Here is a 23584-nt window from a genome sequence, read left to right on the forward strand (position 1 = left end):
AATAACAATGTTACCAATTACATATAAATAATAAAATAACCCTGGGCAGCACAGTTTTGTCTGGTCACTTCATGTCACATTTCCTCTATAATAGAAGACATTTAGCTTCTACTTTTAGGGACTAAGAAGGCAATAGGGCTTTATTTTCTATGAGGCTAGATAAGCAGCCAAGCTCTGATCATAACACCTGCTTTCTGGAATTAGCTGGGTCCCTTTTGGAGAGCATGAGCAGGGCAATATTGATCTTTCCAGGGAAGAACTACTGGTTCAGCCTTGGCTTCCCCCCTGCTGTGCCAGATCACTCGAACCTGTGGGCTCAGCTCCCACCACAGTGCAGCCGTCCTTCCCTTCCACCGGTAGTGCGCTTTACATTATGCTTCACATTTCCCCACCTCTGGGTTATTCGTGGCCTGCGCCTCACATACTAGTTCCTTCATGTTTCTAAACCACCAAAGTCATCAAGCTCCATCTGTTCTTCCAGGATCTTCTTTCTGTCGCTCCCCTTCAGAAAGGGGAATGAGGTTTCCCTCATTACCAGTACACCTGTCCCAAGCTGTAGGGAAAGCTCTCCCTCATTTGAGTTCTCCCTAATATGGCACTTATTTTCTTCTATGCATTTTTAGTTGGTTACTTACTTACAAGCCTTATTTTTTCCCCTATACCGTCAACCCCTTGGCAGCAGGATTCAGACCAGACTCATTTTTGTTTTCCATACAGAGCATAGCATCTGTCTATTTCTTGGGCACTTGAATAAACGAATGATTTCCCCTCTTCTTGCTTCAAATATTTAAACTGCATGTGCTTGGGAGGCCTGGGTGGCTCAGTCAGTTAAGTGCCTGCTTGCAGCTCAGGTCATGATCCCGGGGTGCTGGGATCGAGTCCCGCATCGGGCTCCCTGCTCAGCAGGGATTTTGCTTCTCGCTCTGCCTGCTGCTCTCTCTCTCTCTCTCTCCCTGACAAATAAATAAGTAAAATCTTTAATAAACTTCATGTGCTAAATGGACAAAACCAAAACCACACAATATATCCAGGAGAAGGAAAGGCTTGTGATGGACAGGGTGGTAATTTACATAATGAGGCTTGAGGGGTATCTGGCTGGTTCAGTCGGTAGAGCACATGCCTCTCGATTGCAGGGTCATGAGACTGAGCCTCATGTGTGCTGTAGAGTTTACTTAAAATTAACTAACTAAATAAATAAATAAATAAGCTTGAGGTACTTTTTTCACATTAACCCCATCTCCTCCTTAGGCCCTGGGCCCTTAAGAATATGGTTTACAGCAACATATGTGCTTTGGCCAATTCCACTATTAAGATAGCCGAGGTGTTTTAACTTGAAACCCATCGTTAAAAAAAAACTTTCCCTGTATGATTATCCAGATTCATTCACATTCGTGCTATCTTCCCTAATGCCTCCCGTAGAAGTAGCTAAATATTCATAAGCCTTGACAAATCACCTTGCCTTTCTACACATAATCTCTAAGCCATGAATTAATCCAAGGTACATGACTTTTCAGGTCATGGGGCAGAAGTGCACATTGCACAACGTTAGGAGGTACCATTTAATAAAACCTAATACAAGGACACCCCTGACATGCAGCACACAAACTGCGTGGCTGCATGAAGTTCCCTGAGATAGAGTAACCTCAGAGAAACAACCTTAGTACATATATACAGGTCATACTGTGAGTACTATAAAAATACTACAAGTATTTTCACTCATATACCAAGGAAAAAGAATAAGCTGGGCTTCTAAGTATGTGCACGAAATGGCTCAATAATATAAAAGTAATGCTTTTTGTTATGTTTGATTATAACTCACGGTACACAATGCAAAAAGCACAGGCAAGTGAGTAGAACATAAGTCCTTATCTCAGAGGTTATCACTCTCTTAACATTAATCTCTTTATTTTATTTCCTTCTGGCCCATCTATATGCATGTATGAAAATATATATCTGTATACTTGAGAATATACTCTTCATACCACTTCTTAAAACTTGACATTATCTAAAAGAGCATTTCTCAAACTTGACTATTGAATAGAATACCGTGAGGAGCTTGTTTAAAATATAGACCTTTCCGAATTCTCCTTAAAAGACTCAGTTCACTAAATTTGAGGTGGATGCCAAGAATTGGTATTTTTAACAGCCACCCTACTACGTAATTTTTATTTTCAGACAAGTTTGAGAAACAGTGATTTCCTAAGCATGTCAGAAAGTATTTAGGTGACTTCTGAACAAAGGAAAACAGTTTGACCCAATTCTCTCAACCCTCTTGGCTCTGTGGATCAAATGCAGCCATCATATAAAAACTGGAAAATTGAGTGAACTGACCAAGGAAGGAGAGGCTTCCAATGACCCAACTCTCCATAACGTCCTGGCCCTGGCCACGAGGGAGAATTCTCTAGTGATCCAGATGTTCCCCCATCAGGTTGGAACATACTAGAGATCACATTAGTTACGTCCCTTGAAGCCAGATTCTGGGGACTCTCCAGGGGTTCTCTGGGCAAGAGCAGTCTCCTTAGGTCAGAAGGTGACCATGTACTCCAGTCTGTCTGTTCCCTCCCAGGCTATATCTGTTGTTCTGGCATATGCGGTTAATAATAATGCCTTCTTTGGCTTACAGGGGTGTCTCAGTATAGACAATAAATATACTGCAGCTAACTTGTAAGGTTACCTCCGCCCTCCTCTCTGATCCATGTATCAGAAAAGGGGCTTACTTTTTCTTGGCTCCTTCATGTCCAAGACCCTTTTTTTCCCCAAGTGGACATCTTATTAATAAATCAACTTCTCTCTTGCATAGAAGAACCTATTTACTGTTAAATAAAACTGGTAACCAAACCATTTTCATAGTGAGGTCTATCTGGCCAATTAAAGGTTATTATGTTGCCTTATTATCTGAAAGCTCTTGCAGTTCATAAACCTGTTAAGATATGTTCTCCTTTCTTTATCACTCCCAGTCAGATAAACCAAATTTCAAAAAATCTTCTAAACACTCTGCCACAAAAAGTTCTGCAAAAGTTGCATTTCAATTGCTATAAAAGATTCCATTTAAAATTTACCTACTACAAACAATGAGATTTTTAATTTTCACTGTGATAAATATAATTGTGATTAATATCTCCATTCATGGATCTTTAGTCATTATTTCTTTAGGGCAGAGTTCTAAAAGTTAGCCATGCTATTTTAAAGTAACTCTCCTTCCTCAAAAGAACTCCTCTCTTTAGTCTTATTTTATTATATTTTGTTGTATTTTATTTATTTTTTGTGTGTTCCAATAAAACGTTATTTGCAAAATTAGGTACTGATCTGGAGTTGTCTGGCTTCCAAATTAGGTCACCCTTTTTAAAAAATTAATGATAGTCGCAAGAATTCTTTTTTTTTTTTTAAGATTTTATTTATTTATTTGACAGACAGAGATCACAAGTAGGCAGAGAGGCAGGCATAGAGGAGGGGGAAGCAGGCTCCTTGCAGAGCAGAGAGCCCGATGCGGGGCTCAATCCCAGGACCCTAGGAATCATAACCTGAGCTGAAGGCAGAGGCTTTAACCCACTGAGCCACCCAGGTGCCCAGTCACAAAGAATTCTTGATGGGAATAGCCTGCAACCCTTAAGCATTAAAAGCCACTCTCTCGTTGCCTGTGCCTAAGAATCTATCACTGAGGAGGGAGGAGTCAAGATGGCGGAGAAGTAGCAAGCTGAGACTACTTCAGGTAGCGGGAGATCAGCTAGATAGCTTATCTAAAGATTGCAAACACCTACAAATCTGGATTCCAGAAGAAGAAGAAAGAGAGAGGGGAGCAGAAGGTATATTGGAGAGAATTACTGTAGAGAGTTTCCCTAATATGGCAAAGGGAACAAGCATCAAAATCCAGGAGATGCTAAGAACGCCCCTCAACATCAATAAAAATAGGTCCACACCTTGTCACCTGATAGTAAAATTTACAAGTCTTAGCGACAAAGAGAAAATCCTGAAAGCAGCCCGGGAAAAGAAGTATGTAACATACAATGGTAAAAATATTAGATTGGCAGCAGACTTATCCACAGAGACCTGGCAGGCCAGAAAGAGCTGGCATGATATATTCAGAGTACTAAACGAGAAAAACATGCAGCCAAGAATACTATATCCAGCTAGGCTATCATTGAAAATAGAAGGAGAGATTAAAAGCTTCCAGGACAAACAAAAACTGAAAGAATTTGCAAACACCAAACCAGCTCTACAGGAAATATTGAAAGGGGTCCTCTAAGCCAAGAGAGACCCTTAAAGGAGCAGATCAGAAAGGAACAGAAACAAAATACAATAACAGTCACCTTACAGGCAATACAATGGCACTAAATTCATATCTCTCAATAGTCATCCTGAATGTTAATGGGCTAAATGCCCCAATCAAAAGACACAGGGTATCAGAATGGATAAAAAAACAAAACCCATCTATATGTTCCCTACAAGAAACTCATTTTAAACCCGAAGACACCTCCCGATTTAAAGTGAGGGGGTGGAAAAGAATTTACCATGCTAATGGACATCAGAAGAAAGCAGGAGTGGCAAACCTTAGATCAATTAGATTTTAAGCCAAGGACTATAATAAGAGATGAGGAAGGACACTATATCATACTCAAAGGATCTGTCCAACAAGAAGATCTAACAATTTTAAATATCTATGCCCCCAACGTGGGAGCAGCCAACTATATAAACCAATTAATAACAAAATCAAAGAAACACATCAACAATAATACAATAATAGTAGGGGACATTAACACTCCCCTCACTGAAGTGGACAGATCGTCCAAGCAAAAGATCAGCAAGGAAATCAAGGCCTTAAATGACACACTGGACCAGATGGACATCACAGATATATTCAGAACATTTCATCCCAAAGCAACAGAATACACATTCTTCTCTAGTGCACATGGAACATTCTCCAGAATAGATCACATTCTCGGTCCTAAATCAGGTCTCAACCGGTATCAGAAGATTGGGATCATTCCCTGCATATTTTCAGACCACAATGCTCTGAAGCTAGAACTCAATCACAAGAGGAAATTTGGAAAGAACCCAAATACATGGAGACTAAACAGCATCCTTCTAAAGAATGAATGGGTCAACCAGGAAATTAAAGAAGAATTGAAAAATTTCATGGAAACAAATGATAATGAAAACACAACGGTTCAAAATCTGTGGGACACAACAAAGGCAGTCCTGAGAGGAAAATTTATAGCGGTACAAGCCTTTCTCAAGAAACAAGAAAGGTCTCAGGTACACAACCTAACCCTACACCTAAAGGAGCTGGAGAAAGAACAAGAAAGAAACCCTAAACCCAGCAGGAGAAGAGAAATCATAAAGATCAGAGCAGAAATCAATGAAATAGAAACCAAAAAAACAATAGAACAAATCAACAAAACTAGGAGCTGGTTCTTTGAAACAATTAATAAGATCGATAAACCCCTAGCCAGACTTATCAAAAAGAAAAGAGAAAGGACCCAAATAAATAAAATCATGAATGAAAGAGGAGAGATCACAACTAACACCAAAGAAATACAGATAATTATAGGAACATACTATGAGCGACTCTACGCCAACAAATTGGACAATCTGGAAGAAATGGATGCATTCCTAGAGACATATAAACTACCACAACTGAACCAGGAAGAAATAGAAAGCCTGAACAGACCCATAACCAGTAAGGAGATTGAAATAGTCATCAAAAATCTCCAAACAAACAAAAGCCCAGGGCCAGACGGCTTCCCGGGGGAATTCTACCAAACATTTAAAGAAGAACTAATTCCTATTCTCCTGAAACTGTTCCAAAAAATAAAAATGGAAGGAAAACTTCCAAAGTCATTTTATGAGGCCAGCATCATCTTGATCCCAAAACCAGACAAGGATCCCATCAAAAAAGAGAACTACAGACCAATATCCTTGATGAACACAGATGTGAAAATTCTCACCAAAATACTAGCCAATAGGATTCAACAGTACATTAAAAGGATTATTCACCACGACCAAGTGGTATTTATTCTAGGGCTGCAAGGTTGATTCAACATCCGCAAATCAATCAATATGATACAACACATTAATAAAAGAAAGAACAAGAACCATATGATACTCTCAATAGATGCTTAAAAAGCATTTGACAAAGTACAACATCCCTTCCTGATCAAAACTCTTCAAAGTGTAGGGATAGAGGGTACATACCTCAATATTATCAAAGCCATCTATAAAAAACCCACCGCAAATATCATTCTCAATGGAGAAAAACTGAAAACTTTTCCGCTAAGGTCAGGAACACGGGGGCACCTGGGTGGCTCAGTGGGTTAAAGCCTCTGCCTTCAGCTCAGGTCGTGATCCCAGGGTCCTGGGATCGAGCCCCGTATTGGGCTCTCTGCTCAGTGGGGAGCCTGCTTCCTCCTCTCTCTCTCTCTCTCTGCCTGCCTCTCCACCTACTTGTGATCTCTCTCTCTCTGTCAAATAAATAAAATCTTAAAAAAAAAAAATTTAAGATTAAGACTAAGGTCAGGAACACGGCAGGGATGTCCGTTATCACCACTGCTATTCAACATAGTACTAGAAGTCCTAGCCTCAGCAATCAGACAACAAAAGGAAATTAAAGGCATCCAAATCGGCAAAGAAGAAGTCAAACTATCACTCTTTGCAGATGATATGATACTATATGTGGAAAACCCAAAAGACTCCACTCCAAAACTGCTAGAACTTGCACAGGAATTCAGTAAAGTGTCAGGATATAACATCAATGCACAGAAATCAGTTGCATTTCTCTACACCAACAACAAGACAGAAGAAAGAGAAATTAAGGAGTCAATCCCATTTACAATTGCACCCAAAACTGTAAGATACCTAGGAATAAACCTAACCAAAGAGAATAAGAATCTATACACAGAAAACTATAAAGTACTCATGAAAGAAATTGAGGAAGACACAAAGAAATGGAAAAATGTTCCATGCTCCTGGATTGGAAGAATAAATATTGTGAAAATGTCTATGCTACCTAAAGCAATCTACATATTTAATGCAATTCCTATCAAAGTACCATCCATTTTTTTCAAAGAAATGGAACAAATAATCCTAAAATTTATATGGAACCAGAAAAGACCTCAAATAGCCAAAGCAATATTGAAAAAGAAAGCCAAAGTTGGTGGCATCACAATTCCGGACTTCAAGCTCTATTACAAAGCTGTCATCATCAAGACAGCATGGTACTGGCACAAAAACAGACACATAGATCAATGGAACAGAATAGAGAGCCCAGATATAGACCCTCCACTCTATGGTCAACTAATCTTCGACAAAGCAGGAAAGAATGTCCAATGGAACAAAGACAGCCTCTTCAATAAATGGTGTTGGGAAAATTGGACAGCCACATGCAGAAAAATGAAATTGGATCATTTCCTTACACCACACATGAAAATAGACTCAAAATGGATGAAGGACCTCAATGTGAGAAAGGAATCCATCAAAATCCTTGAGGAGAACACAGGCAGCAACCTCTTCGACCTCAGCCTCAGCGACATCTTCCTAGGAACATCGCCAAAGGCAAGGGAAGCAAGAGCAAAAATGAACTATTGGGATTTTATCAAGATCAAAAGCTTTTGCACAGCAAAGGAAACAGTTAACAAAACCAAAAGACAACTGACAGAATGAGAGAAGATATTTGCAAACGACATATCAGATAAAGGGCTAGTGTCCAAAATCTATAAAAAACTTAGCAAACTCAACACCCAAAGAACAAATAATTCAATCAAGAAATGGGCGGAAGACATGAACAGACATTTCTGCAAAGAAGACATCCAGATGGCCAACAGACACATGAAAAAGTGCTCCATATCACTCGGCATCAGGGAAATACAAATCAAAACCACAAATGAGATATCACCTCACACCAGTCAGAATGGCTAAAATGAACAAGTCAGGAAATGACAGATGCTGGCGAGGATGCAGAGAAAGGGGAACCCTCCTACACTGTTGGTGGGAATGCAAGCTGATGCAACCACTCTGGAAAACAGCATGGAGGTTCCTCAAAATGTTGAAAATAGAACTACCCTATGACCAACAATTGCTCTGCTGGGTATTTACCCTAAAGATACAAATGCAGTGATCCGAAGGGGCACGTGCACCCGAATGTTTATAGCAGCAATGTCTACAATAGCCAAACTATGGAAAGAACCTAGATGTCCATCAACAGATGAATGGATAAAGAAGATGTGGTATATATTCACAATGGAATACCATGCAGCCATCAAAAGAAATGAAATCTTGCCATTTGCAACGACGTGGATGGAACTAGAGGGTATCATGCTTAGCGAAATAAGTCAATCGGAGAAAGACAACTACCATATGATCTCCCTGATATGAGGGAGAGGAGATGCAACATGGGGGGTTAAGGGGGTAGAAGAGTAAATGAAACAAGATGGGATTGGGAGGGAAACAAACCATAAGTGACTTAATCTCACAAAACAAACTGAGGGTTGATGGGGGGAGGGGGGTTGGGAGAGGGGGGTGGTGTTATGGACATTGGGGAGGTATGTGCTATGGTGAGTGCTGTGAAGTGTGTAAACCTGGCGATTCACAGACCTGTACTCCTGGGGATAAAAACATATGTTTATAAAAAATAAAATTAAAAAAAAAACTATCACTGAAACAGATGAGATTTGGATGTTTCTGCTAAAATCTGGAACAACAGAAATATGAATCTTGCTTTAGAACAACAGCAAGATGACTGAGTTGCTGCCTGATAGTGAGTTACATGCCTGATAGCTCCTGCTCCTTCTCTGTGCTACTTCAGATGGAACAAGGAACACGAAGGAATGGTTGGATCTGCTCTGAACTGCCCTAAAGACTTGTCGCTCACCATTATCTTGCCAACTGCAGGTCATGGGATTCTATAGTCACAGAAAAGTCAATATGAGATGTCATCTAGAGGATGAGAGTAAAATAGAATGAGGGTAAATGAGACACTGCTTCATGCAACCAGTTAATGAGAGGAAGATCCACGTTTAATTAGCCAAAGTTTCCAATATTGCAATAAGAATGAGATCATTTATTCACTCCCTATTTATGCATTCTTTTCTTCAACAAATATATGTTGACTACCATCATTTTGCAATATATACAAATACTGAATCATTATGTAGTACACCCCAAGGTAATGTACTTGTCACATGTCAATTACACATCAATTATAGATATATAGTGAGAGAGAGAGAGAACCAACTATTACCAGACACTGTTCAAGGTAATAGAAACAGAGTAGTAAATAAAATAAACAAAAATCACTGCCTTCCTGGAGACTACATTCTAGTAAGGGAGATGGATTATACACAAGATGAGTAAGTAAACTATTCAAGATGTTAGTGATAAGTGCTAAGGAGAAAAAAATTAAGCAAGGAAAAATAATATGAAAAGTGGGAGTTGAAATTCCAGTTAGAGTTTCCTGAGAAAATTCCACTGAGAAAATGACTTTTGGAGTAAACCCCTGAAGGAAACAAAGGAGCTAACAGTGTGACTATCCGAGGAAAGAAAATTTCTGGGAGAGACCATAGGAAGCACAAAATTCCTGAGGTAGAAGGTGCCTTGGGTGTTCAGAGAACTGACAGGCCAGTGTGGCAAAGCAAGATAGGATCCAAAGGGTGGGGGAAATTTTCTAGACCCTCAGAAAGATGTTTTGGTTTTCCCTCTGAATGAAATGTGGAAGCACCACAGGATTTTCAGTGGAGGAATTGTAAGATTTTGAGTGAAGGAGTAACATGGTTTGACGTCTACTGTAACAATTATTCTCTGCTTTGAAAATAGACTTGATGGGTGTTGGGGGTAGTTGGTGGAGGGAAGGGAAGTCAGGAGGTGAAAAGGGATGGCAGAAGCAGAGAAACTAGTTAGAAGGTTATTTGCAATAAAGCCAGATGAAAGATGACAGCAATTTGTACAAGATGGTGGCTGGGGAGGTGGTGAGAAGTGTCCGAACATCAGATCCGTTCTGAAAATGGACCAAGAGAATTTGTTGACAGATCGGCATAGGGTTATATGTAACTGATGAATTATTGAACTCTACACCTGAAACAAATGACATGTTGGCTAATTGAATTTAAAATAACTAAATAGACAAAATTTAAAAAAAGGAAAAGATCAGATATGGGGTGAGAGAAAAGGAGAGGAGCCAGAATGACACGGAGGGCTCCATCTTGAACAACTACAAATGAGGTTGTCCTTAGCTGAGATGAAGACTAAGAGAAGGAGGAGGAGAGGAAGAGGAGGAGAAGAGAGGAAGGGGTGGGGAGATTTGAAAGTGATGAGCCAGAGCTCTGTCCCACGCTTGTTTGCCATGGGATGCCTGCTAATCATCCAAGTAGAGACTTCAATCAGCCAGTTGAACATACATGTCTGGAACTCAGGGGAGCGGTCTGGACTGCCAAGACGTGTTTGGCAGCCATCAGCAAATGGATACTATGGAACGTCGTTAGACTTGATGAGAATATCACAAGACTGAGCTTCGAAGGGAAAGATGACTGAGGACACACCAACATTAGAGTACAGTCAGAAACAAAGTCGTAAAACACAAAAAGTGAAAAAAAGGTATTTTTCTTGCACTTGTGAGTTTGTTGGGTACCGTGTGCACCTTGTCAGTATGCTTCTCTTCAGAGGTGTTAGCTAGGCAGTGTGCTGTGTGTAGGCGGCCAACCTGCCTGACCTGTGTCCTCCACGGGGTCTCGTCTAGAGACAGGGTGGCCGTTAAAGAGAGAATTGAATTGGCTGCAAGAAACGTCATATAGTTTTATGATTTAACTTTACTTCTTTCTGCCTAAAATTCCTACATTTCAAGTCTAAGAATTCAAAACAGTTGTTGGTAAAATCATTCTGGTGCAATGACATTCATACAAACCAAAAACAATGAAGTGTAAAATAATCAGATATTTTCATTGGGCTGTTAAGCTTTAGATATTTTCATTAGGGATTTAGAAGGTGCTGCAATCTGACCATTGACTTTTTTTTTCTTAATCAGGGCTTCACTTAGGCTGACCCTAAATGACTAATAATCAGATTTTTTAGAAGCTTGTTAAATGAATTATTTTTTAAAAGCACACATGACCTAAAATAGAATAGAAATAGTCATGCATTCTTATATACATAAATATTAAGAAATTCTAGATCTTAATTGGCACATGAAAAAAGTAGCAAAATATTACAAAAATAAGACATACTAATGCAAACATCATTTAGGGAGTACTGATTAGGGTCACATAAAATAAAATCTATTTGATTGGTTCAGTGCTAATAAATGGAGCTGTTATAATAGATGAAGTGTAACTATAAAAGGGGGTGTATCTTCCTGTTCCATCTGCAGGCTCAGCTGGTCCAGAAAAGCTAACTCTGATTCTGGGTTTGGTGTGTAAACTATACTCCTAGGAAGAAATAAGGAAAAAGAGTTTAATAATTATAAAGAATAGGGAAAATGAAGACAAAATAAATTTATGATGTTCGAATCCTTGTAGTCTGTTGCAGTGTAAGTTTATGGATCAGTTCTGTATTCACTGTCATTTCTCTATTTAAGATGTTATGAAACTAATATATTAGAATTATAAAGAGTACAATTGATTGCATTTGAAAACAACTGTTTGTGGAATACGTTAAATACCTGACTTTTTCATTGAGTTGTTTTTAAGGAGTGAAGGTATACTTAGAAAGCATACTCAAAACACAAAGATTAATAAATGGAATTAGACAGGATAAATGTAATAGTGAGCATTTCTCTCCATATACAAACCTCCTTCGGCCATTAGACCCCAGAGCATGTTTACGTGGAGAGGATTACATGTGCATTTTTAGCACAAGTGTTCATTCATGATGTCAGAAGATTGGAGCAGAGATTCCAACTAAGCGATAAGCGATTTTCTCCTGGAGTTGTGCAGCAGGTTCCAGAAGCCCCCAGGAGGAAGCAGTACAAACACTGTGACCGTTATTTACTAACTGGGACTCCAGCAGCTGGGCTGTTTGCATGATATGCAAATGGACACATCATTCAAGGAAGAAAGGATGAATGCTCTGGCACTTGCAGGGCAAACATTAACTGCTATGGGAAAAGGGCCAGCAGAAGAGAAACCAGACAGAAGTGAGTGGGTGGTGAGGGGCAGGACAAGAAACATCTTCCAAATAGGCAAAATGCAGGAGGCAGACACTGCTTGCTGGGAACCGATCAGCACTCCCAGCTTCAGTAAACAACAGATGGGTGTGTGCTGCAGCCCATCTCTGGCAGAACAGTGAATTTCCTCTCTACCCTATTTCTTGCTCTTGATCACATTCATAAAACCCTTCTTACGTGGAAAGTTACTGAGAGGTACAGAGGGACGATATTAGCTGAAAGACCCAAGCTCAGGGGAGCTAAGAGGACACTGTGATAGGGACAAAATCACACATGGAATCAGACACAGCTTGGTAGCAGTTTCACTCCAACAACTCAACAGCTAGGGAAATGGGGCAAGAATTTCTGTTTTTCTGTCTCCGTTTTCTTATCTGTTAAATGGGCATGATAGTACTATCTCATTGTGGTATTGCTGTCAGACTTACTTCATCTTCTTGATGTAAAGTACCTCCTACCAACATAGCACTAGGTGGTCAGTATTAGAGCTGGGGATTTAATTATTCAAGTTTTGTGACCCTCAAGTGCATCAGTTCCTAGGAAGTTCAGAGATCGAGAGATTGTCTCTACAATTTCCCGAAGAAATAACCCTGCGGTCACTGTTATCTTGAAACTGGCCAAGTTAGCAAGGTTTATTTACTTAGAAAGCAACTCTACTTGTAAACAGGTTATAAGATCTGTAGGTGAAATTCAGGTTTTTCTTTTGGTGTTTTTGTTTTTGTTTTTGTTTTTTAAGCTCCAGCTTAACCAAGCCTGGTAGAAGCTTACAGACTCTAGTACACTTTGTTGTTTTAATTACACATGTGTGTAGTGTGTAAACTAAAAGAGCATCTGTGTATCCATCGACATAAGCATGGCACTTATATCTTTTAGTTAATATTTTCAGGGAGTTTCATTGTGAATCCCTTCACTCTCAACTTTCCTATATCCCTATGGCTTTGTAAGGGCCTTGAAAACTTCACACAGCTGGGTTTTTGTTTTTTTTTTAATCCAGCTTAACAATCTTTTTTTTTTTTTTACTTTAAAATGTTTATTGAGACAAATCCCCTAAGTTAATTGTATGTTGAAGGTACATGATTTTTTTTTATTTTTTATTTTTATTTATTTTTTAATTTTTAAATTTATTTTCAGCGTAACAGTATTCATTGTTTTTGCACCACACCCAGTGCTCCATGCAATCTGTGCCCTCTCCAATACCCACCACCTGGTTCCCCCAACCTCCCACCCCCTGCCCCTTCAAAACCCTCAGATCGTTATTCAGAGTCCATAGTCTCTCATGGTTCACCTCCCCTTCCAATTTCCCTCAACTCCCTTCTCCTCTCTAACTCCCCTTGTCCTCCATGCTATTTGTTATGCTCCACAAATAAGTGAAACCATATGATAATTGACTCTCTCTGCTTGACTTATTTCACTCAGCATAATCTCTTCCAGTCCCGTCCATGTTGCTACAAAAGCTGGGTATTCATCCTTTCTGATGGAGGCATAATACTCCATAGTGTATATGGACCACATCTTCCTTATCCATTCATCCGTTGAAGGGCATCTTGGTTCTTTCCACAGTTTGGCGACCGTGGCCATTGCTGCTATAAACATTGGGGTACAGATGGCCATTCTTTTCACTACATCTGTATCTTTGGGGTAAATACCCAGTAGTGCAATTGCAGGGTCATAGGGAAGCTCTATTTTTAATTTCTTGAGGAATCTCCACACTGTTCTCCAAAGTGGCTGCACCAACTTGCATTCCCACCAACAGTGTAAGAGGGTTCCCCTTTCTCCACATCCCCTCCAACACATGTTGTTTCCTGTCTTGCTAATTTTGGCCATTCTAAGTGGTATAAGGTGGTATCTCAATGTGGTTTTAATTTGAATCTCCCTGATGGCTAGTGATGATGAACATTTTTTCACGTGTCTGATAGCCATTTGTATGTCTTCATTGGAGAAGTGTCTGTTCATATCTTCTGCCCATTTTTTGATATGATTGTCTGTTTTGTGTGTGTTGAGTTTGAGGAGTTCTTTATAGATCCTGGATATCAACCTTTGTCTGTACTGTCATTTGCAAATATCTTCTCCCATTCTGTGGGTTGCCTCTTTGTTTTGTTGACTGTTTCCTTTGTTGTGCAGAAGCTTTTGATTTTGATGAAGTCCCAAAAGTTCAATTTCGCTTTTGTTTCCTTTGCCTTTGGAGACATATCTTGAAAGAAGTTGCTGTGGCTGATATCGAAGAGGTTACTGCCTATATTCTCCTCTAGGATTCTGATGGATTCTTGTCTCACACTGAGGTCTTTTATCCATTTTGAGTTTATTTTTGTGTATGGTGTAAGAGAATGGTCGAGTTTCATTCTTCTACATATAGCTGTCCAGTTTTCCCAGCACCATTTATTGAAGAGACTGTCTTTTTTCCACTGGATATTTTTTCCTGTTTTGCAAAGATTATTTGACCATAGAGTTGAGGGTCCATATCTGGGCTCTCTACTCTGTTCCACTGGTCTATGTGTCTGTTTTTATGCCAGTACCATGCTGTCTTGGTGATCACAGCTTTGTAGTAAAGCTTGAAATCAGGTAATGTGATGCCCCCAGTTTTATTTTTGTTTTTCAACATTTCCTTCAGCTTAACAATCTTTAAAGTGGTATTTTAGTTCATATTGGCAGTACATTTAGATTTTATTTCTACCACATTATTTGTGCTTTTTATTTGTCTTTCTTTCATGCTCTTTTTTGTTTCTCCTTTCTTGACTTATTTTTCTTTCCCATTTTTCCCTCTTCTAATTTGGATGTTGTCTGTTTTATTTCTATTCTTTCAATGATTACTCTATTAACTTAAACATGAATTTTTATTTAACAAGTGTACAGTTAATAACTCTATCCTTCTCTTAAACTATATAACCATATAGTTACTAGTTCTAAACAGTAACCATGTAAACCATAGAACACTAACTCTATAGCAGTTTCCCAACTTAGATATTCTTCTTTTCCTACATTTCACTTTTACTTTTTAACCTCATAAACCAATCATTATTGTTTTATACAGTCGATGTTTGCTTACATTTACTTATTATTTAACACTTATCTTTTTAAGTAGGCTTCACACCCAGTGTGGAGCCCAACACAGGGCTTGAAGTCATGACTCTGAGATCAAGACCTGAGCTGAGATCAAGAATCAGATGCTTGGGGGGTGCAGGTGGCCCAGTCAGCTCAGTGCCTGACTCTTGATTCAGTTTTGGCTCAGGTCTGATCTTGGGTCATGGGATAAGACCCCATGTTAGGAGTATGTGGAATCGGCCTGAAATTCTCTCTCCCTCTCCTTTTGCCCCTCCCCCTTATGCTCTTTCTCTCTCTCTCTCAAATAAGTAAATAAATCTCAAAAAAAAGAAAGGCAATACAGCACCCAGGCACTTCTATTTACCTCTTTTTTTTTTTTTTAAAGATGTTATTTATTTATTTGACAGAGAGAGATCACAAGTAGACGGAGAGGCAGGCAGAGAGAGAGAGGGAAGCAGGCTTCCTGCCGAGCAGAGAGCCTGATGCGGGACTCGATCCCAGGACCCCGAGATCACGACCTGAGCCGAAGGCAGCGGCTTAACCCACTGAGCCACCCAGGTGCCCCCTATTTACCTCTTAAATAAGAAATTCCTTCCTAATCATGCATCTCAAACTTCCCGCTTGGGATCACTTTCCTGCCTGAATTATATTCTGTAGTAGACAAAGTCACCCAATATGTATTTGTCTGAAAGTGACTTTTTTCATCCTTTTTTCAAAAACATATAATTCTAGGTTTTCTCAACACTTTATCAGTAGCATTCTAGTATTTTCTGGCTTCTATAGTTGCTGTTGAGAAGTTGGCTGACAATATAATAGTCATTCCTTTCAAGGTAACCCTTCTTTTTTCTCTATCTACCTTTAAGACCCTCTTTTTGTCTTCATTGTGCTGAAATTTCACTAAGACTGGGTTAGATATTAATTACTTTTTAATTATTATTCTTACAATTCTTTGGCTTTTCCTATCTAAGAAACGTATTTCTCATAATTTCGATCATTCTTTCCTCATGTAGTGCCTCTCCCACACATTCTCTCCTCTCTTCTGAAACTCTGCTTACATGTTTCTTAACTACTCATCATTGTTATAGTTCTCTGTGCTGCATTGTAATAATTTCATTGCCTCTTTCTACTAGTCCATTACTCAGCTTTCAGTTACATCCAACCTGTGCTTAATTTTATCCATCAAGTTCATCATTTCAATTACTATATCTGGCTTTTTAAAAATCTATTTCAAAATGTTTTGTTTCCTGCTCTTTACTTTCAATTATATTCTCCCTTTATTCCTTTAAATATATAAAATATTTATTTTATATTTGTGACAGACACTTTCAATTAAATCTGAAGCTGGGGGCACCTGGGTAGCTCAGTGGGTTAAAGCCTCTGCCTTCAGCTCAGGTCGTGATCTCAGGGTCCTGGGATCAAGCCCCGCATCGGGCTCTCTGCTCAGCAGGGAGCCTGCTTCCCCCTCTCTCTCTGCCTGCCTCTCTGCCTACTTGTGATCTCTGTCTGTCAAATAAATAAATAAAATCTTTAAAAAAAAAAAATCTGAAGCTGTCCCAGGTCTGATTCTGTTGGCTTTTGTTCATGGTATCTTGTTTCCATGGGTATTACTTGATTTTTTGACTGTAAACTCATGTTTATTGGAAGTTCAACCTATAGGAATTGGGGGGGGGGTGCTGGATGTTACATAGGTTTTTCTATACATTTGTGTATCCTTCTCTTAGACACATGGGGATGGCTAACCTAATACCCCTTTTGTGCCTAATTATTAGCTTTAGGATTATTTAGCCCACCCAGATAGTAAGTTTGTTTTTGGGCTACAAACCTAGGCAAGGACCCACTGTTAGGTAAGAATACCCAGCACATTTTTTCTCCTCTTCCCACCACCAACACTTAAACCAGGCCATTTTTCTTACTTTCTCCCAGGAATTCAGGTTTTTATTTTCTTATCCTTACTCTGAGGCTTAACCTTTTACAGTTTTAGCTTTATATGAAGCTCTCCTAATTAAATTCCTCTTCTTCAGTAGGTTCTATATTTTGCCTCCTGTCCACAGTATGAAAATTGAAACTCAAAGTCACTGAGATTCAGCCAACTTCCGTGTGTTCGGCATATCCCTCTGGGTTCCTATTTTCACTTGGTATTTGACCTCTCAGGAGCCCTTAACTTCTTGCCAGTTCAACAGCACCTTTAAAAATATTTTTATACATTTTATATAGCATTTATCCAATTTAACAGGAGACTCAGCCAGGATTTCTAGCTGGCCATACTGCTGGATATGGAAATTATAATGAATTTCCACCAAGTAAGAGATTAAATCTGTCTTCAGTGAACCTGTCCAAAAACTCTAAAACCAGTCCTATATTTCTTTTCCTTGATTCCTACTATCTCAAATCCTTTTAATTTTTTTAAGGATTTTTTTTTTTAAGTAGTCTCTGTACCCAACATGGGGCTTGAACTTACAACCCCAGACCAAGAGTCAAATGCTCTACTGACTGAGTCTTCCAGATGCTCAGAAATTTTTTTTAATTTAAATGCATAAAAATATATTAAGGCAGGTATCATCTCTCTCAGTTTGTGTTACAGAAAATCCCACAGTAGCTTTGTTACTCAGTATCCAAACACTTTGATGTTGAACAATTTCAAATAATCTTAGAACTTCTGGAATAAGTAAAGGTTTACCAAAGTTTTTTTTATCACCATTTTAACCTTAAATTTCTTGACCAAACTTAATTCTTTTCAGAACTAATAGCTAATAAATGTCTAAAATTGATGTTGATCTTCTGGGTCAAGGATTTTCAAAGTGTTATGCCCTCATCTCTTGGCATGCAAAGGGTAATCCACTCAGGGGCAGGAAGAAATTATTAGAACTTTTGCTAACAAATATTTTTATCTTAAAAATAAAAAGGAATTAATATTTATTAGAATTTAATATCAAAATTTGATGCTTGCATCCATACTTGGTCTGGATGTCCTGAGGAAAGAGAGGATAGTCTACAGAGTGGAGAGACTAACAGTAGCACCCTTTCTCTCTCCCTCCTTTGACACACTAACACTTACTGCAATATGTATGCTCAATTCAGTGCATTTTCAAATTATATTTTCTGGTTTAAAGCAATCTTCTCAAAATGGACATGCGGCTTTTAACACTTTTCTATAAAGAAGCTGTGAATCAAAAAGTATATTAATTATGTAAGCGTATATAAACAAGAAAATGACAGAGATGACGCGTGTCCTACTCCTAGTATAAGCTCATTGTTGGCCACATTAAATAATGATGAAAAAATAATGATGATGCTATTAGATCTGATAAGACATTGTCCTTCTCCAGAAGAAAAAAACCAACAAAAACAAGATGTTTTGTAATCCGAATTTGCATCCCTTATTATTAATAATCTTCCCTTAAACATATTTTTCCCTGAGCTATTAGCTAATAATAGTTGTACATGTATATTCTACATGATAAGCAAATACAAATATATTGGGATATAGAGCTAACATTGTTTATTTTTTGAAACAGTTTGAAACCTACTGTTGAGGCATCTTCTCAAAATTGTCCCCCAACACATAATTATTTTCTCTCTAATTATTGTAACTCATATAGATACTATATTTTAAGTGATTTATTGTCTGTCTTTTAGAATGATTTGTTTGAACAAAGACTCATTTCATGCTCACATGCAACAGTCACCACTTTCTCCCCACTTTCAATTGTTTGACTAGCTCTACTTTATTTTCAAAACTTTTCATTTACCCCATCTAATGAGTACTTTCCACAATCCCATTGCTCTTAAATTTAGTTGAATATGATGAGGTAAATAATTCTGGTAAAGCATCTCCAAGCTATGAACAAACATTGTGAATAATAGACTAAGATAGTGTCCTGCTTTGACGGGGCCATTAGTGCCATCAAAGTTGAAATCCCACTACGAAGCATGGCTTGGCTCCTGTCTGTGAATGCTTTTAGATTAGAAATTCTTAAGTAAAGCACTTTCTACGTATTCAAAGAGCTCTGAGGGCCTATGAGAAATTACATTTATAAATATAATGCACCCACCTTCGCCAAACCTAATTGCTGGAGATTGTTTTTCAGCTTGTAAAGAGTAAGTACTCCCTACCATTCCAATCTCTGTGAAGAAAGCAGAAGAGCAGGTACTAGGCAGAACCCGAGTGAGGGAGATTGTCCCCATCAGCTGCCTTCTTTCCCCTCTTTTCATGGTTACCCCTGAGTTGTAAGAGAACAAGGATTGTTTATTGTGGACCTAACAAATTTATCTCATTATCTCCTGAGCCTCATTATCATTAATACTTATTCACTTTCCATTTCAAGGTGTCGTTTTGCCCTGAAGCCTCAAAACCTTTTTGTCTATTGATTGGTTGCTTGATGATAAAACAAATACATATACTTCATTACTAATATTTTACAGGCAAAAGAAAAGGTACACAAAAGATAAAAATAAAGAATAAAGAGAGTTAATGCAAACCAAAAGTACAAGGGTCACTACTTTACCATTTTGCATATTCCTGGAGTACAGAGCCTACATTAGCAGTCACTGGTGGTTAAAGCTTTAGAGACTCAAAGAGAATGTTCTGGCTTCCTTTGCCTTTTTCGCTACCTGGGGGTAAATAACCATAATCAGCAGGCACAAATATAATGAATTAAGAGGAGCTTGCAAAGTGCATTGAGGAATGGTGAATGGTGGCAGAATACATAGTATTAAAAGCAAAGAATAATCTGAAATTCTCCTAGAAAAGTAAAGCTTAGATGACTAATACTAATACTAATCACCCATCTGTCTTTTAGTTCTTCCCCCCTTCTTTTACCAAATGCTCTTTAAGTGGTTTTACTACAATACGGGAATTCTCCTAAGTGTTTAGTATAATAAAACCAAAAGCAGTTCTTTGAAGTCCCGCTGTCATTACTAATGTTGTGCCCTTGTATAAGGTCTCTCTGATTCTGATCAGGCTAATAAGTTGTGATGCAAGACAAGCACAACGGTCCATAATGCACAGTACATCGCAGTCACTAATTAATATTAATTGAATGCCCACTTAGTTCATAAATTTAGTCCGGACATAATAATTATTAAAATCCTGACTGTGAGAGAAAACAATGGCAATAAGGGGTATCTGGGAAGGGGTTATACAAAAAAGGCACTCAAAGAATATAAAGAAGAATTTTTTTTTTTTTTTCAGTAAGCTCTACATTCAATGTGGGGCTTGAAGTCAATGACCCTGAGATCAGGAGTCTCATGCTCTACAGACTGAACCAACCAGGTGCCCCAGAAATCCTTTCTTCTCTAATTACTGTATCTGCTACTCTCTGGTGTCTGCTCCTCATCATCACCGCATGTGGGCAAATGGTCGCATGTGATTTATAATCAACCGATGAATCAAAGACATGATTTCATGTTGGTGTTTTCTTCTCCACTTCTTCTTTCACTTCTTTTATTTATTTTTTTAAAGGCTATTTTTCACATTCTGCCAAACATACATAAAACCTCCTATACAGGGGATGCCTGGGTGGCTCAGTCGGTTAAACGTCTGCCTTTGGCTCGGGTCATGATCCCACAGTCCTGGGGTTGAGTCCCATGTCAGGTTCTCTGCTCAGTGGGGAGCCTGCTTCTCCCTCTGCCTGCTGTTCCCCCTGCTTATGCTCTCTCTTTCTCTCTCTTTGAGAAATAAATAAATAAAACCTTTAAAAATAAAAAACTCGTGGCGTCTGGGTGGCTCAGTGGGTTAAATCCTCTGTCTTCAGCTCAGGTCATGATCTCAGGGTCCTGGGATGGAGCCCCGCATCAGGCTCTCTGCTCAACGGGGATCCTATTTCCCCCCTCCCCGCCTGCCTCTCTGCCTACTTGTGATCTCTCTCTGTCAAATAAATAAATAAAATCTTTTAGAAAAATAAAAAAATTAAAAATTAAAAAAATTTTTTAAAAATAAAAATAAAAAACTCTTACTTGGGCTTTCTTATCAAAGAGACATTTTCATAGAAGATACAAAGCTGAGATCAGAAATATACGAATAGGAGTGCCTGGGTGGCTCAGGCAGTTAAGTGCCTTTGGCTCAGGACATGATCTCAAGGTCCTGGGATTGAACTTCAAGTTGAGCTCTGAGGTTAGCAAGGAGTCTTAGGATTCTCTCCCTCTACCTCTGCCCCTCCTCCTCACACTCTCTCACTCTCTCTCTCAAATAAGTAATATTTAAAAAAAAAAAAAAAAAAAAAAGAAAAGAAATAGTCAGTTAGACATCTGCCTTCAGCTCATGTCATGATCCTGGGGTCCTGGGATCGAGCCCCACATTGGGCTCCCTGCTCTGCAGAGATCCTGCTTCTCCCTCTCCCTCTCCTTCTCCTCTCCCTACTTGTAGGCTCACTCTCTCTGTCAAATAAATAAATATTTTTTAAAGGAATACATGCATAGATACTTATTAAAATGAAATTAAAAAGAACACTTCACTATTCAAATATTTTAAAGTATTTTAAACCTCTTGCATTTGGTGACCTATAATATCCTGGTATGTGATTAATTGCCACAGCTGTCCTCCAAGCTCCTTTTACCATCTTATGTGGACATTGTTGGCTACAAGGCTTCACTAGGTACAAATTGCTGAACAATTACTGATGGAAGAAAGGTCATAATAATAGGTTACAGAAGTCTGTGCTGGCTTTGGAACCATTTAGATGGAACCATTTTGTCTTATTGTTATAAAGGTGAGAAGGAAGTAGTTCAAGAGAGAGACAAGCAAACAAAAGACAGGCAAGCAGAGCCATATAACTTCTACTTTCATTTCCTGCTTACTCCATTACTTCTAGAGTTATGGGAGAAATAACATGATTGGAATGACCTGAAGGTTAAGAGGTAGGTGAGGTTTACCTGGTAGAAAGTAGATTGAATACTGTTGGCTAAACCTTTTTGAAAGTGAAAAGTAGTAATATTTAACAAAATACCAAACTGACAGTGGGGGTGGGAAAGGACTCAAACTGCATTTGGCAATTTTTTTTTTCTTCCAAGTGTGTATCTTTTATTAAAAGAGAAAGATAGAATTGAGATGGGGGTGAGCAGAGGTTGCTGGAGAGGGAAAGAGACAGAGGGAATTGTTTGCTTGAAAATTAAATGTCTATTATGACACTTCTGCAGCTAAAGTTCCTTCAAATATTATATAAGGATCAGTAAGTTCTAAATTGTATTCAATCAATAAATGTATCTTGAGCATTTATTCTGTGTCAAAACTGACTTTATAAAACTAAAAAAAATCTTTCCTTTTAGCACATAAGTCCATCTGAAGACCATGGATCTTTGAAAGGTTAATTCAAATGGTATCTGGTCTCAGTAAATTTAAAGGGTCTGACACCAGCTATGGTTCTTCAAAATAAGCAGATTGGTAAGAATAAGGAAAAAACTTAAAAAAAAAAAAAGTACAGACATACACACAAATACACATAGAAACACTAGAAAGATACATTGTGATTTGACAAACAACAATAATAGCCCCTTACTATTTGCTGGATATTTACAATCTTGCTAGGAGTAATTACCTCTACCTCAAACTATACCTTTTAAACTTTAACTTGAAAAGTAAATGCATGAGATAAAATATTTGGAATTGAAGTTGATGTTTGGAGTAATCTAGTCATACATTCCAAGTTCAAGGACATTTTCTGGATCACAAGTGTTAAGAGAATCAATATTCAGAAGAGGGAAAGGTCTCAAGTGGTCAAATTGGTCAATACCCTATATAAGGCTTGTGAAAAAAGGAATGTTAAAGAGATTGGAACAAAAACAATAACCCTTTCTCAAAAATAGTAAGTTGTCTCTAGAGCACAATTAGAAATTGGAACGTCAATTCAAACAAAAATGCCTCAGGTTTTCTGACAATAATAAATTTCATTTACATATTCCTGACAAAACCAAATTTTCTTAGAGACCTAAGTTGAAATATTAGTTGTTTATTATATTTAAATTTTACTCTCCAATATTTCAATAATTACAAAATAGGTCACCTCAATTCAGAATTTCTTCTCTCTGCTCTCATGGGGTTTCTGGTTCTCTGCTTTAATCAAGTGATACTCATAGGTTTTAGATAAGCAAATTAATTTGGGGGTATTCTCTGAAGTCAAAACTCTTTTCTTCATATCATCTGATACACCTCAAAATTGGGTATGGTCTATTAAAGAGGATTGGTAAGTGTCTTGGAAAATATCAGTCAGAAGGGAAACAATTAAATGACTGTTTTTTTTTTTTATAACAAAGAAAGCATGGAATATCTCTGATCTGAACAAGTAGATGAAAAGAGTAGTGGTTTACTCATTTTAAAAAGCACTGGGAAGAATAAAGTATTGGGTAGAATCTTGTTTTTCCTAAATGAATTGTCCCATTGAATAACCAAATAAGGACAAATTTCTCTGT

This window comes from Enhydra lutris, unplaced genomic scaffold, assembly GCF_002288905.1.
Source record: "Enhydra lutris kenyoni isolate GAN:26980312 unplaced genomic scaffold, ASM228890v2 scaffoldscaffold2, whole genome shotgun sequence".
NCBI lineage: Eukaryota > Metazoa > Chordata > Mammalia > Carnivora > Mustelidae > Enhydra > Enhydra lutris.